We start from the raw sequence: 7,453 nt of genomic DNA on the forward strand, positions 1-7,453 counted from the left end.
GCGGCGCTGCCTCCCCCGCGGCGGGGCCGGGCGCGGTGCCGGTGCCCGCTGTCTCGGGGGAGCCCCTGCGGCACCCGCGCCGTCATTCCCCGCGCAGCGGCCGGCGGCAGGGGAAGCGCCCCCGCCCCCGCGGGGATTGGCAGCCCCGAGGTGCGGCCGCCCCCGCGCCCGGCAGCGCCGCCCGCCCGCCGCCCCCGCCGCGCCTCGGCAGCGCTCCGCACACGCGGTCCGAGCCGCGGCGCTTGCCGGAGTGTGACCCCGCGCCAGAATGAGCCTCCGGCTTCCCATCGGCTTTTTTAATTCTCGTGTCCTTTTAAGTGCCTGCCACTGCTAAGTAAAGGGGGGAAAAAAAATCCTTACACCCTGTACGGCAAGAAATTGCTACTTAAGAAGATCTAGCCCTACACCATAAACACTTCAGCATGTACCCCAACCGAAATATATTTGGAAACATGGGGGGAGGGCACTTGTACTTTTACGGGCACGCTTTCATCGATGCCTGCTTGAAGAGAGACAGAAATAATTAAGGAAAAAAAAAATCCCTCCCCTCCCCCGCCCGAATAATCATAATATATTGAAATTTCCCAAAGTCTAGTCAGCTGCAAAAAATAAATGTTTTTTGGTGCTAGAGTATCATGTTGCAGAAGCGTGTGACTGCAAGACCTAGATTCCTTTCCCTGTTTCCCCGTCTCTTTCCTTAGGTGTTTTTTAGCATTATTATTTGTTTTGGGAGGGGAAAAATCATCTTCGCTTCAGCCTCTTGCTAGAGGTCCAGACTGCTTACGTCTGAGCGCCCCTTATCATTTCAGTGAATGGCAATTGCAGCCTTGGTGCTGTTATAGCAATGAAGCTACAGACGTCATTGCCTCCTGTTGGACGTGAGATGTGTCCAAGCATCAGCCCCTTTTGCTTAAGAAAAACTCTTTAACTTCCACGCAGCCGACAGGCAAGCTTTTCTAAGATCCTGTGGACCCAACGTTGTATTGATAGTTATATATTTTTATTTATGTAGACATACACACATACACAGGTGTGCATGTGTATGAGTGTAAATACGTATGTATAGAGAGAGACAGATAAATTAAAGCCGCAGCTATGTTGCAAGCTCCTCCAAAATTTCCTCCTCGTCAGAGTAGCTCTCTGCATCGTTTTGTTAAATACAGCCCGGCGGGAAAGCCATCATCAATCAATTTCGGGTAACAAGGAAGACTTGTTGAACACCTTGTTCTCCAGACCCCGGGAAGATGCTGGGCTACTGGAGCGTGGAAGAGCCAGGATTGTGCCCTGAACTTCACCCACTTGGCAGCAGCTCTTCCTAAGCAATTTCCCCTCTCCTCCCCTGCCTCTTTGCCTCCCGGACTGACTGAGAATCTGCTCTTTAAAGTTGATCTGAAGGGGAAAGCAGAGACGAGCTTGTGCATAGTTTGGAGGGTAAGTTGTGTCCTCGCCCCCCCCCCCCCCCCCTCCCCCTCGCTTACAAATACCCTCTAGCAAGCTTTGCAATCCGCCTGTACAGGGGGCAGGTCGGGGGCGGCGGGGGACGGGACTCCCCAGGGGAGGGGCACAGCTTGTTCCCAGAGCCGAAAGGGTTACGAAGGGAGCGAGAAAGACCGACCGCGGGGGTACTGACAGCGGCGGAGTTTGCAAGGTGCGAGTTAGCGGTGCCTGCTGCCAGGCGGTGCGGCGCCCCGCAGCCCCGCTCCCGCAGGTGCCGGGCGGGGTGGCCGCAGCCCCCGCCGAGCCGCCCCTGCCCGCCGGCAGCCTCCGGGGAGCCGCGGATCTCCGGATCCCGGAGCACATGACCCCTGCAGGGAATTTTGCCTCCCTGCACCTGCAGGCTCTTCTCATCCCTCCTCCTCCCCTGCTCCTGGTTTTCTTTTTAATCCTCTCGTTCCCCCCGCTCGCCACACACCACCAACCCCCTTCCAACTCCCCTCCCGCCCCCCATCCATTCAGCTTTTTTTACCTCCCCCTCCCTTTCTTTTTATTTATTTATTTTTTTAATTTTAACCAGAAGGAATCCCAGCAGAGGAAAATAATATCTATCAGCTGCCTCCTTCCCCCGCTCCCCCCCCAACCACCCCCCCTCCCCATAGAAAGGAAAAAAAACCCACCACCTGCAAACATTTGGAAAAGCAGCAGAGGACTATTACCTCTATCTTTAATTTTCACTCACACACTCAGATGAATAAGCAAGGAAGGGGGAGACCTCAGCAGCCCCTCTAGACGTGGGTCTGAATTGATGGGATTGTGATTTGTAGGATTTCTCCACTTAGTCCCTGCCTCCTACTTGCTCTCCAGCCACTCCAAAGTCTCTTCCCCTCTCTTTAAGCAGCGATTTCTTTCAATCTCTCTCTCTCCCTCCCTGTGTGTCTCTCCCTCACACTCTCCCTCTCTCTCTTCATACACTCATCTCCCCGGAGAGAGAGAGAGAGGAGAAACTCAACTCCCAAACACCGACCAGATGTCGAAGAAACGCAAAGCCCTGGAGGGCGGCGGAGCCCCGCTCCCCCCCGAGGACCCCCGAGCCCGCTTTGGGGCCGGCGAGGAGCAAGGTAGGGCGGCGGAGGCCTGCAGGTGGCCGGGCGGCTGGCAGCCCAGCGCAGGGCCGGCCTGGCCGGCCTCCTGCAGCCCACCCACACTGGGGTGACCCGGGCGCCTAGGCCGGGCTGCTCCCACCGCCGGGCGAGGACTGCGGGGCTGCTCCCACCGCAGCCGCACTGGACTGGCCGGGGGGAAGGGCTGAGGGAGGGGGTGCCGGAGGGTGGCCGAGGGAAATGGCAGGTCTGCCAAGCAGTCCAGGCTCCCTTCCCCACTGTAGTTTGTCACTGGCATGGGCACAGCCACAGTGCCTCATTGATTTGTAGCCTGTGTAAATCTGTTTGCTGCGCGCTCTGGCCGGGGCGGCGAATGAGCTATAGGCACCTAATATATATATATATATATATATATATACGTTGTGGCTTTGCGTGGGTCCCGTTTCCTCCGGCAAGCCCCTATCCCTGGTATCATCTCGGTTGCGTCACGCTGGGGCTTCAAACGCCGCTCTTGTAGCACACTTTGCACCCAGCTGAAGTTGGTTTTGCTGTAATTTTCAAGCTCCAAGTATTTGTGGTGAAAGCTGTTCCGTACTTTTTGACAAAATAATATGAGCGTAGCAGCCGCGTGGTGTAAAATCTGCTGTGCACACAAGTGTGAGGGAGTTCTGCTGCCGAATTTCTTGTTGTTCAGCCAGCCCAGTGGGTTCTCTTGCTTTGTGTTTATTTTAACAAAGTGGGCCCAGAAGAACCAAGCTGAGCTACAGGGATTTGGGCTTGTGGCTGTAATGCAGGGAGGAGAGGAAAATACCGGTTGGATTCAGAGCAGTGTTTCAGGCTGTTGCGAGTAGCTCTGGTGGGAGATGATGGGGGTGTGGTGGGTTCAGGTGATGGTGTGGGTATGTCTTTGTGCATGCTCCAATTCAGAAACCTGGTGGTTTTGCCTGGGCAGGTGTACATCGAGCAGAGAGGGATGGCATGAGTGTGTTTTCCAACATGGAGTCTGTGGCCCTTTTTGTAAATGATGTGAAAGATCCTAATGTCACAAATCACCCACACCGTGAAATTCCCTTACCACTATGGATGTGTCTGCTTTTGCAAAGGAAATATTTCTAGCACAGTGGTTGGTGTGTTCTTCTGGTTTCATTAGAAGGGAGCACTGAAATTCACCATTTCTCTCAAAAGATATGGTTTAGGGTTTATGTGGCTGTTGGTTTTTAATTGCTTGGCTCTCTCACAAGAAAATAACATGTTCATATTGTCTTGCCATTTTTCTGCTTAAGACTAATCTTGACATGGGAGGAATATTTTCAGACCCTGTCAATGACTTTATATGCATGACAGCATTCTGGGGTTTTTTGCAATGTGGAATTTTGCTGTTACTAACCTGGAAAATCTTACCTCTTTGTCAGCAATGGAGGAGGTTAAATACAGAAAGGGCATTCAGCAGAGATCCAGCATTCAGAAAGTTTGGTATAGATTACATGTAATTTTAATTTAAATGTATACCAGTAGTGGGTGTAGAAGCACCTTATATGTTACTGTGATGCAGTGATGTTTGCCTGGTTAGATTTTTTTAAGTGCCTTTTTTTAAACTCCACAATAGTATTGTCTGTAGCACTTCTGGTTATGTAACAAGAAACAGAAAACATAATATAACTTTAACACAGGATTGTTCTTTTTCTTGATTTCATTATGCACAAAACAAATGAAATGGAAAGTGAAAAAATACTCGATAAACTATTGATATGTATCCAAAGGGAGTAAATAAGGTATCATTTTCCTCATAAGGGGACACAATGTATTTTGTAAATCACACAGATTGAAAATTTGTGTTTTATACCTAGATAATCCAGGTTCTTGTCTTTTCTCACACAGTAAATAATGAAATAAGGTTAAAAATGTAGTTTTATTTCTGAGCTTAAATATATTTTTGTGGACTTCTATCCTGTTTATTTTCTTCCTCCTATTTTACAAGAAGGAATGTTACTTGTTAATTACATTGTCTGTGCCTATGTAACTGTAGAAACCATTAAGAGTGTGTAATGTATCACAGTCTTGAAGGGAATGTATTTTTGTGTAAGATGGTGGGTGTGAGACTTTCTTAAGGCATGAGATGGGAAGTTTTTTTGTGATTTTTTTTTTTTTTTTTTAGATTAAACTTAAGCATCTTACTATGAAGCATTGTCCTCTTACAGCAGGTTTACTACCTCTGTGGAGAAGGCATACTTGCTGAGTTTGGAGGGCAGGTGTGTAGGGTTTGCCTGGAAATATGGAGAAACCATGTAACACCTGGGGTTTAGCATTAAAATGTGTGTGCATTGGGAGCAGGGAGGCAGGGAAGGCGAAATGGGCATTAGTAAACCAAGGGAAGAAAAACAGAGAGCTCAGATTTCTGGAGGCTGCCAAATCCTGTGTTCCTGCAGAAGCTGAATGCGAAGCCCGGCTGTCCTCAGCTAACGAGGTGACTTCTTTCAGTGACAGCAGCGTGAATGAGTGAGAGCCTGGATCCAGGTCTGCCATCTTATTCTATGTTACTGGTCAGCTGAGAGCAGGTGTTGCTAACAGAGGAGTCTCAGACCCTTTTGAGGGTCCACTCTTCTGTTTTTAAGTATTAAGAGAGTGGGGACTAATTCTTAGCTGCTCCAGACTGTGCTGGATATTTGGCCAACTGAAGTGTGTGCTTGCAGAGCTTCATTCAGCTCTTGTTTATCCTCACTTGGTGAAGCTGTGGGTGGATAGACACTATGTAGGCCACAATACAGATTTTTCAAACTTCCTTGGTGTGGCTTTGTTTTTATTGTCCTTCAAAGTATTTTACAGAATTTTTACAAGTTATTTTACAGAAGGACTCTGTAATCCATACTGTAACCTTGCCTTTTGTTGTGGGGTCTGATGCCGCACGTTTCAGCCTCACTGGTGTAGAGAGGAGATAAAGGATGAGGCTGCTCTGTATCTCCCACCTTCTCAGCAGTAACAGCCTGAACCTGTCTGTCTAATTCAAGGCACTTCACTGCTTCACCTTCTTACGGGGTAGGCTCATTCCTATAATCTCTGAAGACACAGTGGTATCTTTTGGGGAGAATTCAGGTTCTTGTGCTGAATTGCTTCTTGGATGTGCCCCTTTCTTTACCTCGATTGTACGTGAAGCTCAGGGTACCTACACGGGTTTATTTGTACCAAAGTGGCAGAAGTTCCAGCAAAGCTGATAAGGTCCTAGCAGAGAAAAAACCAGATATGATTGTTCAGTGTGATACCCAGCATGGAGAAGGTGGGATTTGTCTGTTGAAACTCAGCTCTCTGCACTCCCTTTATAGTCAGGAAGCAGAGCATTTCTAGGGATCAATTCATCTCTTCCTGAAGTGGAAGTCTACATTTAGTCAGCAGAATCAGATCTGAGAAGTGCTGTTTCTGCCAATTGAATATAAAAGTAGTCCAAACATCTAGAATGGATGTAGACAGCTGTATTTCAGCAGATGACTCCTGACTTTTGACCAGATCTTGCAGGCTTCAGTGCAAGTCAAATGACAGACATTTTTCAGCTGAATTTGAAGTAGAGGACTTCCCTTCTGGCAACAAACCTTTTGCTCAAAATTATAGCACAAAAAAACTGAAGAAGGGTCCTCCTTCTGTGAATTACTTATTTTCTATGAATGTGTTGAAAGCTAGCGTAGAAGATGTGAAAATGGAGTGTGTTGGTTTAAAAACAAACAAATAAAATATGGACAGTTCTCAGGACCAAATGCAATATGATCTTGTGCCTAAATTATACAGTAATGCTGCTCACAGTTTTCCAGCAGTTTCTGGATAGAGTGCAATACAGTATTTTGGAAATTTTCTTGTCGAGATTTTTGAGCGTGATGGATTCAAGGAAGGAGTAATCTGTAAATTCTCATTGGACTGCTCTTTCTCAATTTGAATTTTGTATGGCAATAAATGCATTTCTTACACTTCCCCTGTGGTCCAGTTGTTCAAATGGCCTCCATTGTCACAAATATGAGTTATAGTTGAGAGTTTTCTGCGCTTTACAAAACTGGTCTCTAAAGAGAGAATTGTTGCAAAACTCTTCCAGAGATAAAGTTGAAGTCCTGTCTGCCCACAAGTAACTTTTAAGTTGTGATTACTCTTTTTTTTTTTTTTTTTTTTTTTTTTTTTTTTTTTATTTCAATGGTACTGACCATATACATAGAAGTTATTCATGTGCATAAGAAAATGTTTTCCAGATTTTTATGGTCTTATTAATCAAAGCCATTTTGAGGGTCACTTCTATGCAAGGGATACTTCCCTAGTAATTACTAGGGGGAGCAGTTTATACTAAACTATTCTCTCTTACTAACACTTGATGATTCGTGTGACTGCTCAGTATTCTTGTTTGTCTTGAAATTTTGTATTAAGTTCTGATTATTATCAAATGGTAATTTGGGCTCATCGGGCACAGGAAACAAGTTCTGTCCTGGTATTGAAGGCTTACATTGATGTAATGAAAATCAGGATTGTGCCCAACTTTTGAATTACAGTTTTCCAAATACTGTCTTCTCAGTATAATTAGCTAGAGTATTTATTCCATGTATTGTTTTATTAAGCAAGTGAATATTGTGATTCCTTAGACTCTGAACATTGTAGTTGATATTCATGTTTCTCTGATGCAGGTAGAAAAGCAAAGCAGTTCTTCACTTGTGTGAAGCTTCAGTTTCTCACATACTCACTTTTCTCCATCCTCTGTGTCCTGACCATTCTTTTCTTTCCACCTGGCTTCTGATCCCTGAAACAAACATGCCCTCTCTGGATCATACTCTGGAAGATCTGGCTGATCAGAGTTAAGGTGTTTAGTGCCAGAGGCTTATGTGTCTGTGAGGGCATGGGAAAGGGAAGGGAATTATCGTACAGCTTGAGTTTTATGCCGGTACTGTAATAAC

The 7,453-nt window shown here is 46.7% G+C and overlaps 1 long non-coding RNA gene across 1 annotated transcript; it reads left to right on the top strand.

The window, feature by feature from the left end:
• The first annotated feature begins 674 nt into the window (after positions 1–674).
• On the top strand, positions 675–4,487 carry LOC136358465 (uncharacterized). The gene is made up of 2 exons (XR_010743105.1): positions 675–1,431; positions 3,490–4,487. It is a non-coding gene; the product is annotated as an uncharacterized lncRNA (long non-coding RNA).
• Positions 4,488–7,453: the final 2,966 nt, after the last annotated feature.

The sequence above is a fragment of the Sylvia atricapilla genome, chromosome 3, assembly GCF_009819655.1.
Source record: "Sylvia atricapilla isolate bSylAtr1 chromosome 3, bSylAtr1.pri, whole genome shotgun sequence".
Taxonomy (NCBI): Eukaryota; Metazoa; Chordata; class Aves; order Passeriformes; family Sylviidae; genus Sylvia; species Sylvia atricapilla.